The sequence below is a fragment of the Falco rusticolus genome, chromosome Z (assembly GCF_015220075.1).
Source record: "Falco rusticolus isolate bFalRus1 chromosome Z, bFalRus1.pri, whole genome shotgun sequence".
Taxonomy (NCBI): Eukaryota; Metazoa; Chordata; class Aves; order Falconiformes; family Falconidae; genus Falco; species Falco rusticolus.
The window spans coordinates 278,152-296,837 of NC_051210.1; positions in this window are offsets into that span (position 1 = coordinate 278,152).

Here is an 18,686-nt window from a genome sequence, read left to right on the forward strand (position 1 = left end):
TTAACATCCCAGAATATCTACCTGGGATTCCTTCTGCGGTTCCACAGCAGGTGCTTCACAAGCTTGCGCCACGCAAGAGGTGGGGATGGCTTGCAGCACACCTGGCGGCAGGTTTTTGTGTGAGGAGGAGGAGGAGGATCTGCAGGCCCTGTGCCCCGGCTGGCAGCTGCGACGTGCCCGCAGGCAGAGCCTGGCTGGCTCGCGTGGCTCCCTGCGCCCGCGGTTCACTGCGCCCGGTGCTGCTGGGAAAACAAAAGGTCTGTCTGCTACAGGGCCTCCTCCTCCTCCTCATTGCCCGGGGAAATAAGAGTCTTCATTGTCTGCTGGAAGCTTTAGCAAGAAGGCTGGAGAGAGCTGGAGTGCACAACTGTCTGATCTTAACGGGAATTTTATAGCAAACTCCGAGGCCAGCAACTTACAGTGCTTTTCTCTGGCACGAATCATCAGTGCTATATGAGGTATCAGCTTATCTAATGAAACTGTACTCTGCTAGTAGGATTTTCCTTTATCGTGATGCATGTCTGCTCCCACCGCCAGTATGTTGTCAGATTATGCCAGCAGAATCCGTTTTATTTTTTAGTAATTGCTTGAAAGTTTATTTGATTTTATTGATCTGGGTTATCATTAGAGCTGACATCTTATCTCCCTCCCTGATCACGTAAGGATTTGTGTCAGGAGTATACGCTCTCCAGCATGACATCTCCACACGAATCTTGCAGCGCAGTGGCTGCAAGGGTTTTCCTTTTCCTTTTCCTTTTCCTTTTCCTTTTCCTTTTCCTTTTCCTTTTCCTTTTCCTTTTCCTTTTCCCTTTTCCCTTTTCCCTTTTCCCTTTTCCCTTTTCGCTTTTCCCTTTTTCCTTTTCCTGCTGATCATCCGGTGGAGGCGGTGGAGTCGCTCCTCCAGGAGAATGTGCCAAGTCTGCCGGTGCCTCTTGTTGCTGGAGCCAGCGTGCCATGCACAGCAATGATGTCTGAACACCTGGCCAGTTCCTCCAGCAGCACCAGTACAAGGCACACAGTGGTCTCAGGATCTGCTCAGCGTGGTGTGCGTGTGCATGGCCTCAGAAAACCACTGCTCGGTGGCAAAAGTTTGTGACAGCATGACCCGGGCGAGGACAAGGGAATGTCTGCTTCCCTGCATGCAGCTGGCAGTCAGCTCCAGTGGGACAAATCCAGCCTCTCACGTGGGACCTGAGGATATTTTGCTTGCAGGCTCAGCCCCGCTCCTTTGGATCCCATCACTCGCACAGTTTGGTGACAAAATCCTTTTGCACCATACAAGCTGGCAGCAGCCCAGCTCTACGTGCCTGTTCCCGTCGCCGGTCACTCACCCAGCATGGTGAGAAACTTGCTGCCTCTTGGAAAGGTGGTAGCTCCTCAGTCCCTCTGGAGGCCAGGTCGCTGCCAGTGCCATGCTCTTGCACTGCATCTTACGGGTGTCCTCTGCAGCAGGGTGCAGCTCAGAGCCACAGGGTCCCTGAGGCTGGAGGCATCTCCAGAGGCTGCCTGGCCCAAGCCCTGCTCAAAGCAAGGTCGCCTATAGCCAGTTGCCTGGGACTGTGTCCGGCTGGGACTGGGGTATCTCCACAGATGGAAGCTCCATGGCCTCTTTGGGCAACCAGTTCCAACATTCAGCCATCCTCAAGAGTGAAGAAGCAGTTTTCTTCTGTTGCCGTGGAACTTTCCGTGTCTGGGTGCGGGCACTGCTGAGAAGAGCCTGGCTCCTGCAACTTTGTTCCCCTGCTGGGTGTTTTTTATACATGGAGATATGACACCCACCCCCGACCCCCACCCCCAGCCTTTTCTTTCCTCAACTCCTGTGCTGGTCAAAAACTGTGTCGTCAGGCCGGGCACAAAAGGGATTGCACTTGAAGCCTGCTCCTAATGCCCACAGCTTCCTCCCCTGGATCACCCCATCTCAAGCGTAACTTGGAGCCCCGGGTCCTGGCATCGTGGGCTTGTGCGCTTGATTTTAAAAAGGCATTCCATGAGCACGGGAAGAAATGAAGCTTGATTCCCCGTGAGTTTCTTCCTTGTGGATGACCGCCTTCAGTGTCGAAGGAGGTGGACGCCTCACTGAAGTGTTCCCCGGGGATGAGGACAGAGGGGGTGAAGGCACTGACCATAAGACTCGAGATTGCAATGCAGCCCTCCCCTCCACGCGTCATTGGCAAGGTCCTGGCCCTCTACACATCCACCTTTTGCCCCAACGGCTGTAGAAATGCGGCTCACATCTCCAGACACAGAGGGCAAATCAGAGTGGTCCAACTTTTTTCCAAGCCCTCGTGGTTTTTGAGCCAGCGAGTTGGGAGTGGGAGGAGGACAGCGTGCCTGATGCCGTCTCTTTGACTAGAGGGGGGTGCAGTCTTGGTACCTCACCTTCCATTGCGGGGGGTGTCAGGAGTGCCTGCTGACACACCCTCCCTGCAGGGATGAAGGTTTGTGACGTCTGCCCACCTCTGCTGACCCTTCCCTAACGTGCATGGGACTTCCATCCACTTTTCATCCCAGCCTGGCCAGCAGTCCTGCTTGCTCAAGCTGGGCACAAGGTGGGGGAGCAGGGCCAGTGCCCTTGCAAGGGATGGAGCGATGCCTCCTCTGTGGTTGCTGCTGGTCCTGCTGGAGAGGCACCCAGGCACCTGGAGCACCAGCCAGCTCCTGCTCAGCCAGCGCTTGTGGAGGTAGGAGGAGACTGGGAGTGCTGCGGGAGAGCTGGAGGGACTGGGGCAGGACCGTGAAGCCGGGTCTGGGGGAAAGGGGTGGCATGGGGGCAGCTGCAGGGAGGTGTGAAGGGCTGTAGGAAATCGGGCAGTAGATTGTACGGCACATCTCAAGGGGTGTGCAGCTGCCCCACCACTGCAGGGACCAAAGCAGTTTGAAGCCATGCCTGAGCATCCCTTGAGGGCAGAGAGCAGCAGCTTGGTGCTCCCATCCCCCTGCCCACTCCCCAGGCTGGCCGGTCCCAGCTGCTTTGGACCTTTCAGAGCAGGGGTACCAGTGAGCCACCCCAAGAAATAACCCCTATTAATTAGCGCTTCACCTGGACCCAGAAGTTGTGCCCTCGGGCAAAACACGTGGGCAGTGACTATTTCTGAGCCTGAACAGGCTCAGATGAGCAGATGAGTGTTCAGTCTGTTTGAGACCCCTCTGTCACCTGGCTCGAGGGCACACCACAGCCCTACGAAGAGAAGGAGCTATTTCCTTCCCTCTTTTTTACACTGAATGTCATTCAACCTGCCGTTCTCTTCTTCCTCTTGTCCCATGGGACAAACTGGATAGCAATTCCCAGTTTCCCATTTTGGTGTTTTGTAAATAGTACACGCATGTATATGCGTATAAAAACCCACACAGGCAGAGATATATGCATCATTTACATGTCGTATTTTCTGTATTTCCTCTAATTCCCTTCTTTTGGTGAAATGCCAGCCTGCGCTGCCTCTCCGCGGTACCCCCCTGGCCAGCTTCTCCGCTCCTCTGTGCACACCATGACAATGAATACGTCAGGCGTAGCCCCCACAGCATCTTTAGCCGTCACAGTATTCCCATCCCACCTTTTCCTTCGGAATCATTTTCCTGCTGTGTATGAGCCGTCATCGCCTCAGCCGGGGCAGGCCACTGACGTGGGTGGCTGTGGGGAGTCCAGCCCGGCCTCCCCGCTGCCTCTGCCTGCTCCTCATGGCTCTGCACCCGCCACTGCTCCACCGACACCTCTGCCATTGACCCGCCTTTGCTGGCTCCTTCTGAAATGCTGCACAGTGTCCATCAGCGCGCCTGACCTGGGGATGCCTTGTAGCCTTTCCTTGTCCTACCCTGCTTTGCTTCACCCCGGAGTTTCAGCATCATCAAAGCAGTTAGTTAATTGGTCTCTCATGTGTGACCTGGCATCTTTCCTGTTATCTGGACACCCTGGTGAAAACTGAGCGGTAAATAAATTCTGGTTTTACCATCTGCTTTGTTTCAGACAGTCCTGCAGACCATTTCACCCCTGGGAAACTCTGCAGAGCTCTGCAAAGCCTGTCTGAAAGCTGAAATGAGAGAGAGGAACAGATGCCGTGTCTTTCTCCACTTGTTGGCAGACGGCTGGGCTGCTGCTGGAGGAGCAAGGACACTGGGTATGTCCCAGCCAGGTCCAGGTCCAGCTTTTCTTTCCCCCTGTGCAAACTTGCAAGGGTTTGTCTTCGCAGCTAGCACATCAATGCTGTCACAACTGGAAAAGCCTTATTGTGGGAATAGCCTCCCTGAATGCTGTTTTCACGTTTCCCCTGTATGAGGCTGTTCTGAAGGCTTCGCTTATATTTTTTCCTGCCACTGGGCTTGGTGCAAAGAGAGCCAGCTCACCGTCTGGGTCAGAAGGCAGCTGTAGGAGACGTGTCTGAGCTTTGCCCAGCCTCTGCGAGCCACGGGCTGCTTGCCAGCAAGGCCAGGGAGCTGCCATAAGTTGAGCAACAGCTTCTGCCAGTGACTTGGGGGGGGTGTACTCCACCAGAGGAGGTGGAAAAATCACCTCTTGGGTACAGCAGGACCTTGATGGCATTTTAGAGTGCATGTCAGGGCAGGAGAAAGACAAGCACTGGCTTTCACTACATGAAGGTGATGTCTTTCAAAATACAAGAACCCCCTGGCAAAGTTTGCAGCCTTCCAGAGGATACAGGAGTGTGGAGGTGTGGCAGTTCCTTGCAAAAAGCCAGCACAACAGCTGGGTCTCCATCTGTCCAGCTATCCCACCCCACCCCCATCCCATCCCATCCCATCCCATCGCTTCCCATCTCATCCCATCCCATCCCACCCCATTCCCAGCATGCCGTCCTATGCTCCATCAGTAATTTTTCTTGTCATCGCCAGTACGTGGTGATGGGAAGGTTTGGGTCCATGTAAGGGCTTCATGTGTGCTCCCACAGGCCCTCATCTCTCCTTCCCCCCATCACCTGAAGGCTCCAAGCTCTACTCCGTATGGTGTCTCAGCACCTACACGCATGGAGGTGGGACTGCCCCGACCCACGGAGAGCCACGGCCCTTTGGGGTTGCTTCTCCTAATGCATTCACTTCCCATGCTCCTTCTCACCACCCTTGGATCTCCAGGACTTCTCCTTGGACAGAGGGACCTGTGGGAGCATACTGCCCACCCAGCTGGGGCCGAGGGCAGCAGGAGCCTGGCTTTTCCCATCCTGTGCCAGTCTGAGCTTCCCTCCATGGCTACTCCTGCTTGCCTCGCTGTGCCCGCAGCAGAGGTGGCTCCTCTCCACGGTGCAGGTTGCACAGCCGGGGGTTTCGCATGCGGCACACGAGGCGCAGGGCACTGCCATTTCAGGCTCTGTGATGTTCAGAAGTCGATTAGCCCGAGGAGAGTCTGACTTTACTGGAGGGCGAATGTGTACTTGGGCTGTTAGGCTATTATCACAAGATTATTTTTAAAATTTTTTCAAAAGTTTCCTGTAGGGACAAAAAAACATACCGTCTCCATTAGGGATTTCAACCACACTGGTTTCTTTAATCCTTCTTAAGGGATAGCTAAGATTTTTTATTTAGGAGCAACCGAAACCTTTGGGCAATGCTGTTCTAAGGAGCAATATTTGAATTTTCCTTTCTTAAAAGAGACAACTGCCACCTTTAAAAGAAGGCTCAAAGCTCTACCTGGGGAGAATTCACAGCGGAAGACCAAGCTCAGCACCAGTTGCCTTCGTGCAGTGTCCTGGCTGGGCCTGGGCCACCGCGCTGGGTCTCTGCTGGCCAGGGGATGCAGCTCCTGGGGTCTTCCCCGTGCTGACTCCTGCCCTCCCCTTCCCCTTTCCCAGTGGCTCGATGGACAAAGCCAAACCACTGCTGGTTGCCTCCTGGCTGGGCTGGCCCGGAGAGGCGGCAGAAGTGGGGCTGCTGGATTTTCACAGCAGGCATCTGCTCCGTATGGTGTCTCAGGGTGTTTTCGGGGGCACCAGGGAGGACCCTGCCAGGGGGGTGGGGGGAACAACCAGCACACACAGCGGGGCCCAGAGAGCTGCGAGAGAGGAGCGAGCTCTGGTTCTTGTCATTAGGCTGCCCGAGCAGCCGTCCCCAGACGCGCTGGGGGGGGGGGGGGGGGGGCACAGTCCTGCGAGGGCAGGAGGTGGTGACCCTTGCCAGCCTGGCGAGAGGGATGGGTGTCCCGGCCAGCAGCGCTGGCTCTGCCTGGCACGGCCCCCCCATGCCGCCCTGCGCCTGCCCAGGATGGCACCAGGCTGCCCTGACACGCGTCCTGCAGCCGCGGCTCAGCTGTCCCTGTGTGTCCCCACAGGTCGCGTCTGCTTCCCCCGTGTCCCCCTTCCCCAGCTGAAAGCGGCTGGACGAAGCTGGGTTGGTTAAGCTGGGGCTGCAGCTCCCGAGGCGATGGAGGGTTTGTTAATCGCCACGCTCCTCCTGGGCAGGCTGCAGGCGTGCTGACGGCAGTGGGACCATTTTCGGGCAGATCTCGTCCTGTCCCAGGATGACCCGCTGTCCCCCAGTCTTACCAGAGGAGCTCCTATGCTGGGTTTGCATTGCTGCCATCGCTTGCCAGGGATGCTGGAGGACGCTTGTCTGGGGGATGCTCGACACCTGTGTTTTAGCATTGCCGTTATAGGCCGGCCCACAAGTTGGTCTTTGACTGCGTGACGTGGATACCACACATGGAGAAATGGTCAGCCTGCTCTGCTGCCCACACCTGTGGCTCTCCCAGCGCTTCACATTGTGCTAGTTGAAGGGCCAAGGGCAAGTGCATCCCAGTCCCGTGCTCTCCATCCTGCTGAAACTGCCGGGAAGCGACCTCCAGCCCATGGTCCTCTGCAAACCGCCTTGGTGGGGAGAGCTTGGAAAGGCAACGAGGCACACGTGGGAGCAAATCTTCTAAACGGGAGCAAAACGACGGCTCCTGGCTGTATCGTGATGAGGCATTGTTTGCCGTGCATCAGTGCCGATTACCAAAACAAGCCTTCCTCCTTTTAATGCTCTTTCAATAAAAATATAACAGCGTGCTCATGGTAACTACCTGCAGCAGGGTGAGGGGAAGAGGGACTGAACGCAGCAAAAGCAAGCAGGCTACGGTTAACAAAGAAGCATTTAGAATAAAAATAAAAAAGGCAGGCAGATGGCATGAATATTAGTGCATGAAAATGACTAACACTCTGAGAATTTCCCAGTGTACTTCTGACTGGTTTGGGCTTGCTTTTATAATTAATTTATGGAAAGCACCTAAATTGGGAATAAACACAATCTCGCAAATCCCTTCTAATCTCTGCCTGTATTTTTGAAATGATACCCTGAAGGTATAGTTAGTTACAATGATTAAACTGTTTTCCTTTTAAGAATTAAAAGGGACTTTTTTCATGCGATTGTGCAGAACATTAATGGTCAGGACCAAACTCAGAACAGTTTTAGATGTGATCTATTGTTGGAAATGCCCGGATGGGGGCATTTCCCCATTGGACCACTGGATGCTAAATCTGCCAATGTTTTCATTTTGTATTCATGTATTTTAATGCAAAATATGACCTGGTATGTTGTCAGTCACCTAATGACTCGAAGCATTCTGACTCTAGCATCAATTTGGAACCCCCCTTTAAAAGGAAAAAAAAAAAAAAAATTTTCATGAAGTTGCTGCTTCTCTGTGACAATAAAACCAGAACTCCCTCCCCCGGGGAAGGATGTGCAGAAAGTGCTCGGGGAGGTGGCGCAGCGCGAACAATGGGGGACCTGGAGTGCGCTGCTGGTTCTTGGTCTCTGGGTGCACGCGGGAACAAGCTGTTCCTTTGCAGCCCTGCACACGAGGAGAAGCCTGTGGAGATACGGGCTTTGCTCCACAGTCACCGCTGCCTCACAGGGGGGGGTTCTGCTGGCTGCTGCTGCTGGCTGCAGAGGAGAGAAGCAGCAAGAGGCAGACAGGCAGAGCCGTGCCCTCTCCTGCCATCCCTTTGTGCCCGTGCACCGGCAAGCGGCAGGAGGAGAATAATGTGTGCAGTGGAGACCCTGGCCAGGCAGACCAGGGGGATGAGGGTGGGGGCCGCCTGGTGCAGTGGTGGCTGCTGATGGCGCAGCTCACCGACTCATGCTGATCTGCAGGCTGGTCCCCAGGCCTCGTTTTTCCTCTGCACCGCTGTGCATTGAGGCTTTGCTGCACCTCGCTATGACCCCAGTGGTGTGGCACTGGGCCCGTTTGGGATCCGCTGCTGTGGGCATATAGCGACAGCGCTGGCCTGAGGAGGGAGAGCGTGCCACTGAAATTTCAGCATTGTTGGTGGCCATGGGGCTGGGCTCCAGGAGGGGTCCAGCAGAGAGAACATGAGGGTGCGGGAAGGAAGCGAGGTTTTTATTACATGGCTTATCGTGTTTCAACATGGAAATCAAGGTAAGAATTACCCAGGGCACAACCGGTCCCTTTGATTTGGCCTTTGCAGCTCAGTCATGCATAGGAGAAACCTTTCCCTTGTTCCCTGCAGCAGCATCTCCTTGTAATGGCTAATGGGAAAATATCGTGGCAGTGAAAAACTCTCTCACCCTCATAAACACAATGACAAGGCTAAGTGATCCGTCTGCAGTGCAAGCAGGGTGTTTGGGCTGCATGTCTCAGATGAATGCTTCCCATTTTGCAGGCTGTTTGCATGTGCTTTATGAGCTCCAGTAGTAATTCAGGCAACTGCCAGACAGATGACAAGAGAGGAGACTGGCAGAGGATGCCATGGCTCTGGCTGCCGTGGGTGCCACCAAAGGGGGCATGCCTCGGACCTCTCATTCCCCAGGGGTGGCCAGAAGCCACCCGGCTGGGAGGGTGAGCTTTGGCAGCAGCCCCTGAGGCTGCCTGTGCTGCAGCATCTCCATGCCCTTGTGCCAGTGCTGGGCACAGCCCTTGTGGCGCTGCTCCCTGCAGCGCTGCCTGTGTCCCCCCCGGGGGCTGCAGCTTTGTCCTGCGCTGCAGCTGCACCTTGCTGGAGTGGAGGCCAGAAGCTGGGCTGGTTTGTACGTCTCCACCAGGGTATTTACTTCTCTCCCGTCGCAGCTCTTTGTTCGATCGCAACCTTCCCGGGGGTCCGCATATTTGGTTTTGCTGAACAGTTCTCTCCTACGTGTAGGATCGGTGGGGTTTAACATAGTTTTTCTGTTCCTTGGGGAAAAAGAAAGGAGAGTGAGGAAGATTGAATGTGATCTTTGCTTTCCGAATATTGCTGCAGTAATTAAAATGCTTTGGAGAAGGTGTTCTGTTCCCTGAAGTAATAAATAGTTTTGACTGTTTTGCCCCATTAATTGCATATTAGTTAAATACGTGTATTTTATAACATGCGTATTCACTCACCTGCTTACTCTGACAGCTAAATGCATATTTAAATATGCATTATACCCTTTAATGCATAGTAATTATTTGGTAGAGAGCGAAGACTCTTTCTGAGCAGTCCCTTTCAAGGGAGCGGCTGTTTGCGTGCGCAGTCTCGTGCTGACTCTGGAAGGCAAACTGTGACAGGTCTGCTGAGGTCACGGAGCATGGCTGGGCTGCGTGCGCTGCTTCAGCTCACGGCACCCCGCTGCAGCCCCGGGGCACGCATGCTGTGCCCGCAAGGCGCTTGGGGACTTGTGCCCGCTGCCCCGCAGCCTTCCCCCTTGCGCACCTCTCGCAGCGGCCACCTTGTCTTCTCCACGCCTAGGGCAGGCGCTTGCAGAGCAAGCACGTGGCTTTGACAAAGGGTCAGCCTTTTCGGGGTGAAAGGAAGAACTGGTGATGGTGCCCTGGGCTGGCCTCAGCCCACGGCTCTGCTGGGGGACGCCGGCGGGTGACAGACACCTTGCCAGTGCAGCAGCATCGGGTGGTGGCACAGGGTCCATGTGCGCGTTGTGTGAAAGAAAGCGTTGGCTGGGAAGGGGCTGGAGGGCTTGCTTGGATTCCTTTTTCTGCTCCACATCTCAGCAAAAGAGGCCCTTGTTTCAGATGCCCGAGGTCAGCGCAGGCTCTTGAGCTGGCCACCAGCTTGCTAAAGCGACAGCTCCTGCTAACCGTAGCTGGGCACTTCGCGTTCTCAGATTTTGTAGTAAACGCCACTTGCATGCTTTCGGTGGCCACAGTCAGCTGGCATGCCAAGCCAGGAGACGCCTTGAGGGGAGCAGAACCAGCAGTGTCTGGGACAGGACAAGCCATTTCCATGGCTGCTGTCCCCTCCCAGGATTACATGGGTTTTCTTTTGGACTGTAGTGCATGACAGCAAGAGCTCAGCAGAATCATCATCACTTAGGGAGGGTGAAGATGCCTTTCATTAGGTCACTTGGCAACTGAGGGGGTCTCTGCGTGTCTGAAAGCCCACCCGCCTTTCTCAAGTACACTCAGATGTTGCCTCCTGCAACAGGACCCTGATCTCCTACCGCTGCACTGGGGAAGAACAGCCAGCAGCTACTGGCGGCCGAACCAGCACTCTGTTCAAGACAAAGTAATGAGCTGGTGCAAGCGACGTCTTTGCTGGGGGCGGGTGAGTGAGCAGTTGCACCACCTCCCTGCCTCCAGCTGCTGCTTCCAGCTGCAGCCTGAGCAGTCCGCACATTGAGGAGTGGAGGTGGTGGTGGTGGTGGTGGGGCGATACACATGCTCCCATCCCTCAGAGCACTGCCTCTGTGATTGCCTCCTCCTTGGCAGTGCCTCCCTCCCTCCTTGCACAGCCCAGCAGCCCCTGCTTTGCAGCCGTGGTGCTGCTTTCCAGCCCTTGCACCCTCCCAGATGCAGCATTTGGCTTTTGAGCCAGCAAGACTGCAAGGAAGGGGGTCCACAGCCTTTACGTGGCGTGGTACTGGGCCAGCTTTCCCATCCCTGAAAGGGAGGGGGTCCCAGCCCTGTGCTTGGGGTCCTTCCAGCGGGATGTTTGCTTGTGCTGGCTATGTCCTCACCACAGCCATCGGCCTCGGGCGAGATTGCTCCTTGAGCTGGAGTCAATGGTGCAGTGTGGCACCAGTCCTGTTCCCCGGGTGGATGCCCCTTGGCAGTGCCACGGCTGCGCCCTGCCTCCCCGGGCGCTGCGGCCAGCCCTGGCGGCACCACTGCTCCGACGTGGCGGCGTTTCCAGTGAGGGGTCCGGCTGCAGACTTCTTAAGAACAATGGAGTCCTACTGTATGGTACCAGATTGTACATCAAAACTATTATTTCCAACATCTCTGGCTTAATTGTAAAACTATAATACAAATGACATTGGGGGTTTGCTGGAGTTAAATTTTAATAGCAAGCCAGTGCCCTTTTAATGACATTTTATACATTTAAATTGGGCATGATCCCTTTGGGAACAGTAATTTTATTCATGGAGATTATGTCTAATTTGAATATAAAAACACCACTAAAAAGATATTGGATTTGCTATTTTTCACTTGCAGGAGCTCCGGAGTCCAATCTTCCCAACCGACTGGGCTTTGGTGGATTAATAAAAAAAAAACAACCCCCACCCCCCACCCCAACTTCCACCCAGCCAAGTGTTGTACAGAGATCTACGTGCATGCGACCGTCACCACCCCAGCTTGGCGGCCTGGCTGGCTGATGCCCGCCCTTGCCAGGCATGGAGCGATGAGGGGAAGAAGCCACCCAGGATGGACCACTTCTGAGGCCGGTGCAGCTGTGCTGTGCACCTGCACGAGCTCTTGGGGACGGCGACGGCCTCTGGCACCGCTAGTCTTTCCCCCTCCCCGGGCCGGCCACAGCCTCTACATGTCAGCACTCAATCCCTGTGACTTCTGTCAAAGCGGCAGATCGCTTGGTCGTGGTGGGTCCTTGCCCCACCGAGGGCAGTACGGGCCCAGCCGCCTCTCTGCTTCGGGGGCGGCAGTCCTGCTTGTCTTTATTGCAACAGCCAAGTTCAAGAGGAACGGCCTACAGGCAGAGCACCTCGGGGGCACGTCACCAGCCCGCACTCACTGCCCGCTGTGCGTGAGGGACCCTCAGTGGCTCAGGGCGCTCTTGAGAGCAAATACGGTCTTGATGAGCTGAACACTCTTCCAACCGAAGTGATTCTATGAGAGGATGCTTGCACACAACCAGTGCTGAGTGGCCGGTCACCAGGGCACCTAGGGTGGCTGCTGCTGGCTCTTGCAGAGGCCAGCTGGCTTTAGTGGGGAGGATGCTGAGCAGGAAGGCACCAACTTTGTACGACACACGTTTGAGCCCTCTCCATCGGTGAGGCCGGCCCTGGTGGGGATCGGGGCTGTTTCGGTGCTCACCACTCTTCTGGCAGTACCTCGCTGTGCAGAGCATGTGTTCGCTCCGCATGGTGCTGCAGGAGGCAGACAGCTGGTGGGCAGGTGAGATCTGCAGATGCAAAATAGCTCTGCCGCTGCCTGGGGACCAGAATAAAACTTCCAGGGTTGCAAAATCCCTTAGCTTGATGGGGAGCGGGAAGGGAGACTTGGCTTGCACAGGAGAAGCAGGTGCTGGTGAGGACCTGGAGGCTGCCGCGGTGGCCAGCCGGGCTGCTTTAAGCGTGTTGCGTTAGTCAGCACACGGGGCTGCGTGCAACCCTCCCTGGCTACGAGCTGTATCCTTCAGCACAGCAGAGCCGATAACGGTGCCGACGCTGCTGCGCGTCTGCACAAAGCTGCAGCCTCGTCTCTGAGCCAGGATAAACTGTTTGGCCTTCGGACAAGATTATTTCTGTTCAGAGCAGGATGGTTATCACTTAATTGAAAATAATTATCCAATGCAAATTGGCTTCAAGTTGGCAGGCCGAGTTGAGAAGATGGCGCATTTCCAAGCTGTCCCGAGGAGGGCTGAGGATGGTGGCATGGGACTGGCCGCGGGGCTGGAGGAGGATGCTGCGGGGGGCAGAGCTTCCCTTTGCAACACCCACATAAGGAAACGAGGAAAACGGTGGGGTTCATCCTGCCTGCCTGGTGATTTCATGCACTGGGGTCCTCCAGTTTGCTTTTCCAAAGCTCGGACAAGCTTTGAATCTCCCCCCCGAGAGCGGGAAGCACCAGTCCGTCTTGGGGAAGCGGGCAGCCAGCTGCCAGCATGGGCAGAAAGGAGACGAGATGGCAGCTTTGGCCCCAGGTTGGCTCAGTTATCACCCCACTGGGAGCTGCAGGGGTCGGGCATATCATTTGGTAAAAGAGTGCGTGGTTGTGAGAAGGTGCCAACACCAATAACTCATCCTGGCGATGTGCACCTGGGATTTCTTCACACAGAGGATCCAGCTCTCCTGCTGCTGTCGGTCAGGATTGCTGCGGTTGTGTCCAAGGGATGGAGACAGCTGGCACTGTAGAGGGGCCGGGCCATGTCCAGGATGTGGAAACCTTTGGAGAACCAGGCAGAAACAGACCCTCTGGTGCCTTGGCTGGGCTTGTGCTGTTTTTACTATGGACAAGCACCCGTCATTCAGTATGTCACCTGCATCCGCATGCTGTCGCCAGCAACATCTTCTAAGGAGAACCAGAGATCCCCACATCTCTCTGTGAGGTTTCCCCCACCCCAACCCCCCCAACACCCGCTGAACCTTCCACTTGTGGAGTTCCTGTGGCCACCCTTGCCTGCAGGCTCCACGGGCCACAGTCAGCCTGAGGAAGGGCATCTGCCAGGGAAGACCCTACCCTGTGGACATCTCCTGGGGACTCATCCTGCCCTGAGTCAATGTGGGCACGTGTCTGGTGAGGAGCCTTCGGGCTTTTGTTCTGATGCGGCGGTGCTCTGCTGTCTGTCTGCCATGGGGAAAGCCAGCGGGGCCAGCCAGAGCCCTCGGAAAGGCACAGGCATCCCGCTTGTCCGAGGCCATCTGCACCAGCAGGGACAAGCCCTCCACGGTGAACAGACCCCGGGGCAGAGCCTGGTTCTTTGGCTTCCCCTTTGAAGGGAAATGCAGGAGCGCTCACCCCATCAGCTCCCACTCCTCTTCCCTGTCCTGCTTCTTGCGTACAGGCGTGTAAGCCGGCACAGCCACACATGCAGGGAGGGCTGGCAGAGGAAAGCAGCGACAGGTGATGGATCAGACACGGCACTGGCCGAATCCAGGTGGCGTCTGCATGTCCATGCTGCCGTCCCACCAGCAAGGACCCCCACCTGAGGTCCAGGGGCTCTCTGCAGCCATGCTGCCTTTGGTGTTTTCTCCTCTCCCTTTTTTTTTTTCCTGCCTGAACGGGTTTGGATTACACAAGAGCCTCCTGAATGTACACAACGCCTCTGGCAGTGCACAAACACACAAGAGGATACTGAGGTTTCACAACAGTTTTTATATGATTTGACCAGACTGGTACAAGGTTAATTAAAAACCCCAATGTTTAAATGCAGTTTCATCACAAGAAGTGTAAAATGCTTCTGCAAGAATCTCTGTCAGGCCTTTTCAAAGATTATGTACTTTACCCGGCAAAGCATAATTAGACACAGTCAAATATTGTCCCGGTTAAAGACTATTAATTTTCCTTACATTTGTCATGAATTAATTTTTTCTGGCTGTATCAACAGTGTTTCCTTTATAAATACAACTGGCTCCTTTACATTGAAAAATTAAATTTGCTTTGATAATGAACTGAGGTGCTAATAATCATTTTGCAATGCAAAAAACAGTGCAGTTACTGGCTGCCGTGCCAGGTAGTGCCACAGGCACTTGTAACTGGTGGACACATGAAGACAGTGAAGAGCTGCTCGGGGTCGCAGGGATAAAAGCGGCCCTGGCTGGAGAGCGGAGCAGTGCTGCGGGGCCGTGAGTGCTCGGTCGGTCCCCTCCGTCTCCGCCAGGACCACCGGGCAGGGGCTGGCGGGGCTGTGCCAGGCATCCTGTGGGCTGGACCCTGCTTTGCTGCACTCATCCACCCAGGTGGCTGCAGGGCTCTTTTGTGCCATGAGCTGCAGCCTTACCTTGATTTCCATTTTGCAGCAGCGCTCCTGCCTGCTGACAGGGTGCCAGTGCCTTGTCCCTGCCCAGATGCCACTGTCCTGCCACCACCACCATCGCACAGCTGCCCTGTTCCCCTTCTGCAGTTCCCGGCTCTCCCAGCATTGCCTGCACATCTGCTGTGAATGCCTGATGCCCACAAGGCTTGGAAAAACTATGCCAGGGCAACTGGGGCTTTCTTTCCCTCTCTAGGACACCCTCATCCATGCCAGCAGCAAGGAGCAGAAGGGACACACAGCTGCCAGCTTAAGACAGCTGGCGGAAGCAAAATGACAGGAGATAAAGACAGCTAATTTTGTCCCGCTCTCTGCAGGCAGCGCGGCTGCAGCTACATTCGGTGCTTGCTGGCTCAACAGCTCATCTGGGGGATACTGACTCGCCTCTGCCCTCGTGGGACAAACCCACCACGGCAAATCCACATCTCGCCCCATAGCGAGGAAACGGTCCCAAAACAGGGTGGCTTCCACCCTGTCTGCCTTGCTTTGGCAGGAAGCATCCACAGCTGCCTCCCTGCATGGATGTGGCCTCCAGCTGCTCCTGTGGCACAGAGCAGCATCCCCTAACTGGCTCCCAGGTGGATGCCATGGCTGGGCGCACGCCCTCCTGCAGCCCAGCTCACCAGCACAATGCCGCCCCACCAGTCCTGCCCATCTGCCTGCCACTGCTCCACTCCGTTCACCTCTGCCAGCAGAGACAACATCTACGTGTGGCGCTGGGGCCCTGAGTTAAGGAAGAGGGCCAAAGCCAGCAAGCTCCATCGCAAAGCACAACAAATTAAATCCCAGTCATGATCACGCTCTGCAAATGACTCACAGCAAGAGATTACTTCTTGGCAAAGAGAAAGGGCTGAAAGCTCCACGTGCTCTGGCAAGCCTGCCAAGACAGCGGTGTAGCTGCAGCTCCTTGCCTGAGAGGGAAGGAGAATGGTTTTAGGGGTGACGGGGCCATGCCTGTGCTCAGCTCCTGTTTGTGTGGGAGGTCTTAGGTATAGGTGTCCGGCCTTTGCCCTCCCACCAACAAAACGGGGGGATAACAGCTCCCTCCATAGCCCCCCAGCCTGTGCGCCCCCAGCTCCAGGACACCCCACTCCACCTGCTCCCACTGCAGCCTCTGCCTGGGCAGGACTGGGACACGGCTCTGTACTGTGGTGCCCCGATGCCACGGCGAGCTCTGGAACCAACGTTTTGCTGCAGGACGCCTGGGACCAACATTTTCACCAGTTTGCTGACAAACTGGGTGCCAGCCTGGAGAGCTGTCGTGTCCAAGACAGACTAACCAGCACTGCTGCTGGAGGAACAGCGCCAGCCCCAAGGAGGTAGCACACGCTCCAGTCAGACCAGCACGGGATCCCGCACCTCACCGGCGGCGTTGTCTGACGGGGGAACTCTGAATTTTGTCCCTGCTATCAGCAGCATGCTGCTCACGCGTGGTGCTTCCCTGATCTGGCACTGGCGACACGGGAGCAGGTTACGGTTCTGCTGTGGGTTCCAGACCTCTTTGCTGGGGGTGTGCAGGAGGGCTCCAGGCCAGGATGCAGCTGCGGTGCCCCAGCATCACCGGCTGCACGGTGCACAACTGAAATGTTGGTCACTGCTCCCCACGGTGCAGCACAGGGTGGCTGCGTAGCTCGGACATGCTTGGTTAAATGACTTTCCCAGCAGAATCTACAAGAGCTGGTGCCTTGAGAGACAGAGATGCCGACATTTTTAGGCAGACGTTAGTGAAACGAAAGCTTCAAGGAGGAGCCAGCGTGTTACAAAGACACGTTTAATTCTTTGCCAACGCACGCTGGTACGCTGCTGGGATGTACACCTCAAACACTATTCCTTTCTTCCTCAACCTTGCTGTGTAGCGGCCGCAACAAATGATAGACCAAATACTCTCTTCTCCCCTCTTCACTCCTGGGACAAGTGCCCCCATTATCAAACAAGACTCTGACCTTTCGATCCATCCATCTTGTCTCCTCCACAGAGTCTGGGCTGAGCTACGCCCCTTTATTTATTCACGCAATGTAGGTTTCCTCATGCTGCTTCACCAGTGCACATCAACTGTGACCTCGAGACACTGTCCTCTCCTGGGATAAGCATGTTTTTCAGTCCCAGGCATCTCTGGAGTAAAGGCTGACAGTTCTTTAGAGGAAGGGGGAAAAAGCAGGTGGGAGGAATGACAAGCTGAAGCACTTTTTGGTTTAATAGGATAAAATGGAGCTTGATGGAAGTAATTCAGCCTGCAAGTCACCTGGTCCCGAACAGGATTTTAATGCAGAGCTTTCCTTTCCGTAGTTGCTAATGTGCTATTTTTGCTTGTGGAAAATGCGTTAACTCCTTTTTGCCATTTTCCTCATCCTGTCCTTCTCATCTAATGCAAAAACATCTTCAACTGTATTATTTTTGCACTAAGCTCTGTAAAATACATCAATCTGCTAGACAGAAGCCTTACTGGCAGTGCTGGGAGGCACAAGTTACCAGTGACAGGCTTCTGGTGCTGGCAGCAACCCCTTTTAGTTAAAGCGTCCCAAGAGAGATGATCTGGGAGTGTCGTCCACTGCACAGGCACACAGACCAGGCGCTTGGTCTCCTGCAGGTAAGTGGAGATGATTTCCTGACTCCTCCACGTAGAGTTTAACGGTCGGGGGGGAGAAGGTTCACTCACTGGGTGTACGCTGCGGGGGGTCCATCTCCACGGCTGGAAACATGCTGCCGAAGAAGGTCCTGGCTGGCAAGAGACAAATCCTTGTCCTGCTGCACCTTGTTGCTCCCACGTGCAAGAAGGCTCAGCACCCAGCCTGAGGGGTGCTTTTGAAACTGGAGTATGCTGGTTGTGAGAGGTGGGGCACTGGGTTTCAAGGACCCGAGCGCTGCCTTGGGCTGGGGAGCGATGGCTGAAGACAGCGCAGCCCTACACAACCGGTGGGATGCGAAGAGTCTCGGTTCTCCTGCTCTCTATTCCAGCAGTGCCTGGCCAAGGGCGTGCTGAGCTCCTTCTGCCCAACAGCAGCACGGGCACGTTGCTTACACGGGGGCAAGGCCAGGACCGGGCTGCTGAGAAACCACTGAAGGGACCTCAGCAGAGCGCTCACGCATCAGCTCGCTCCAACCACCTCTTGTCATCTCTGGCAGATGTTTGTTCTACGCTTCCTTGAAACCCTCCAGGGAGAGTGCACGCCCGCCTCGGACAACCTGCTGCTCTCCCATCACCTTTACTGGTTTAAGCTCTGTTTTCTTTGTGCCTCATCTACACGTGTCTGTTCTTCGCTGTCCCACTTATTAAGACCAGCCATTTTCCTTTGCACCTTATTTACCCAGCTGCTTTTCTCTAGAAAAATACAGATGTTTATACATGAAAAATACATTCATGTTTAGTATTTCCATGCTAGCTGCATTATCCAGACCTTCTGATTCTTCTCCAGATTCTCCGGTTGGCCCTCCATAGCAGATTTGCTCCGTTTTGCTGTGCAAAGCCTGATATAAGTCAGTATTTGGGCCGATGTCTTAACATGCCATGACCCAAGTGGACGGTGCAGTTAATACTCCAGTTTGTATACGTTGCACCAGTATCTCGCTTCTCTTACTACAGCTTTGCTGCCTCGTGTTGGGCTGGGGAGTCACATCCTGGCCCTCACCTGCAAGGCTGCTTGAGGAAGCCAGACACGACGCACCGCAGGAGTCAGAGCTGACCTCAATGCTCAATCTAAACCAACCCTCCTCCCCTACCTGCCAGTCTACGTGCTGGTTCAGCTAAAGGCTACCAGAGGCTTTCGTTCAAATAGAACCAGGTATCGATAAACAAAAAGCATACAGGAAACGACGAGTTTCAGTGTTAGGGGCAAGTCTTTTCAGGAG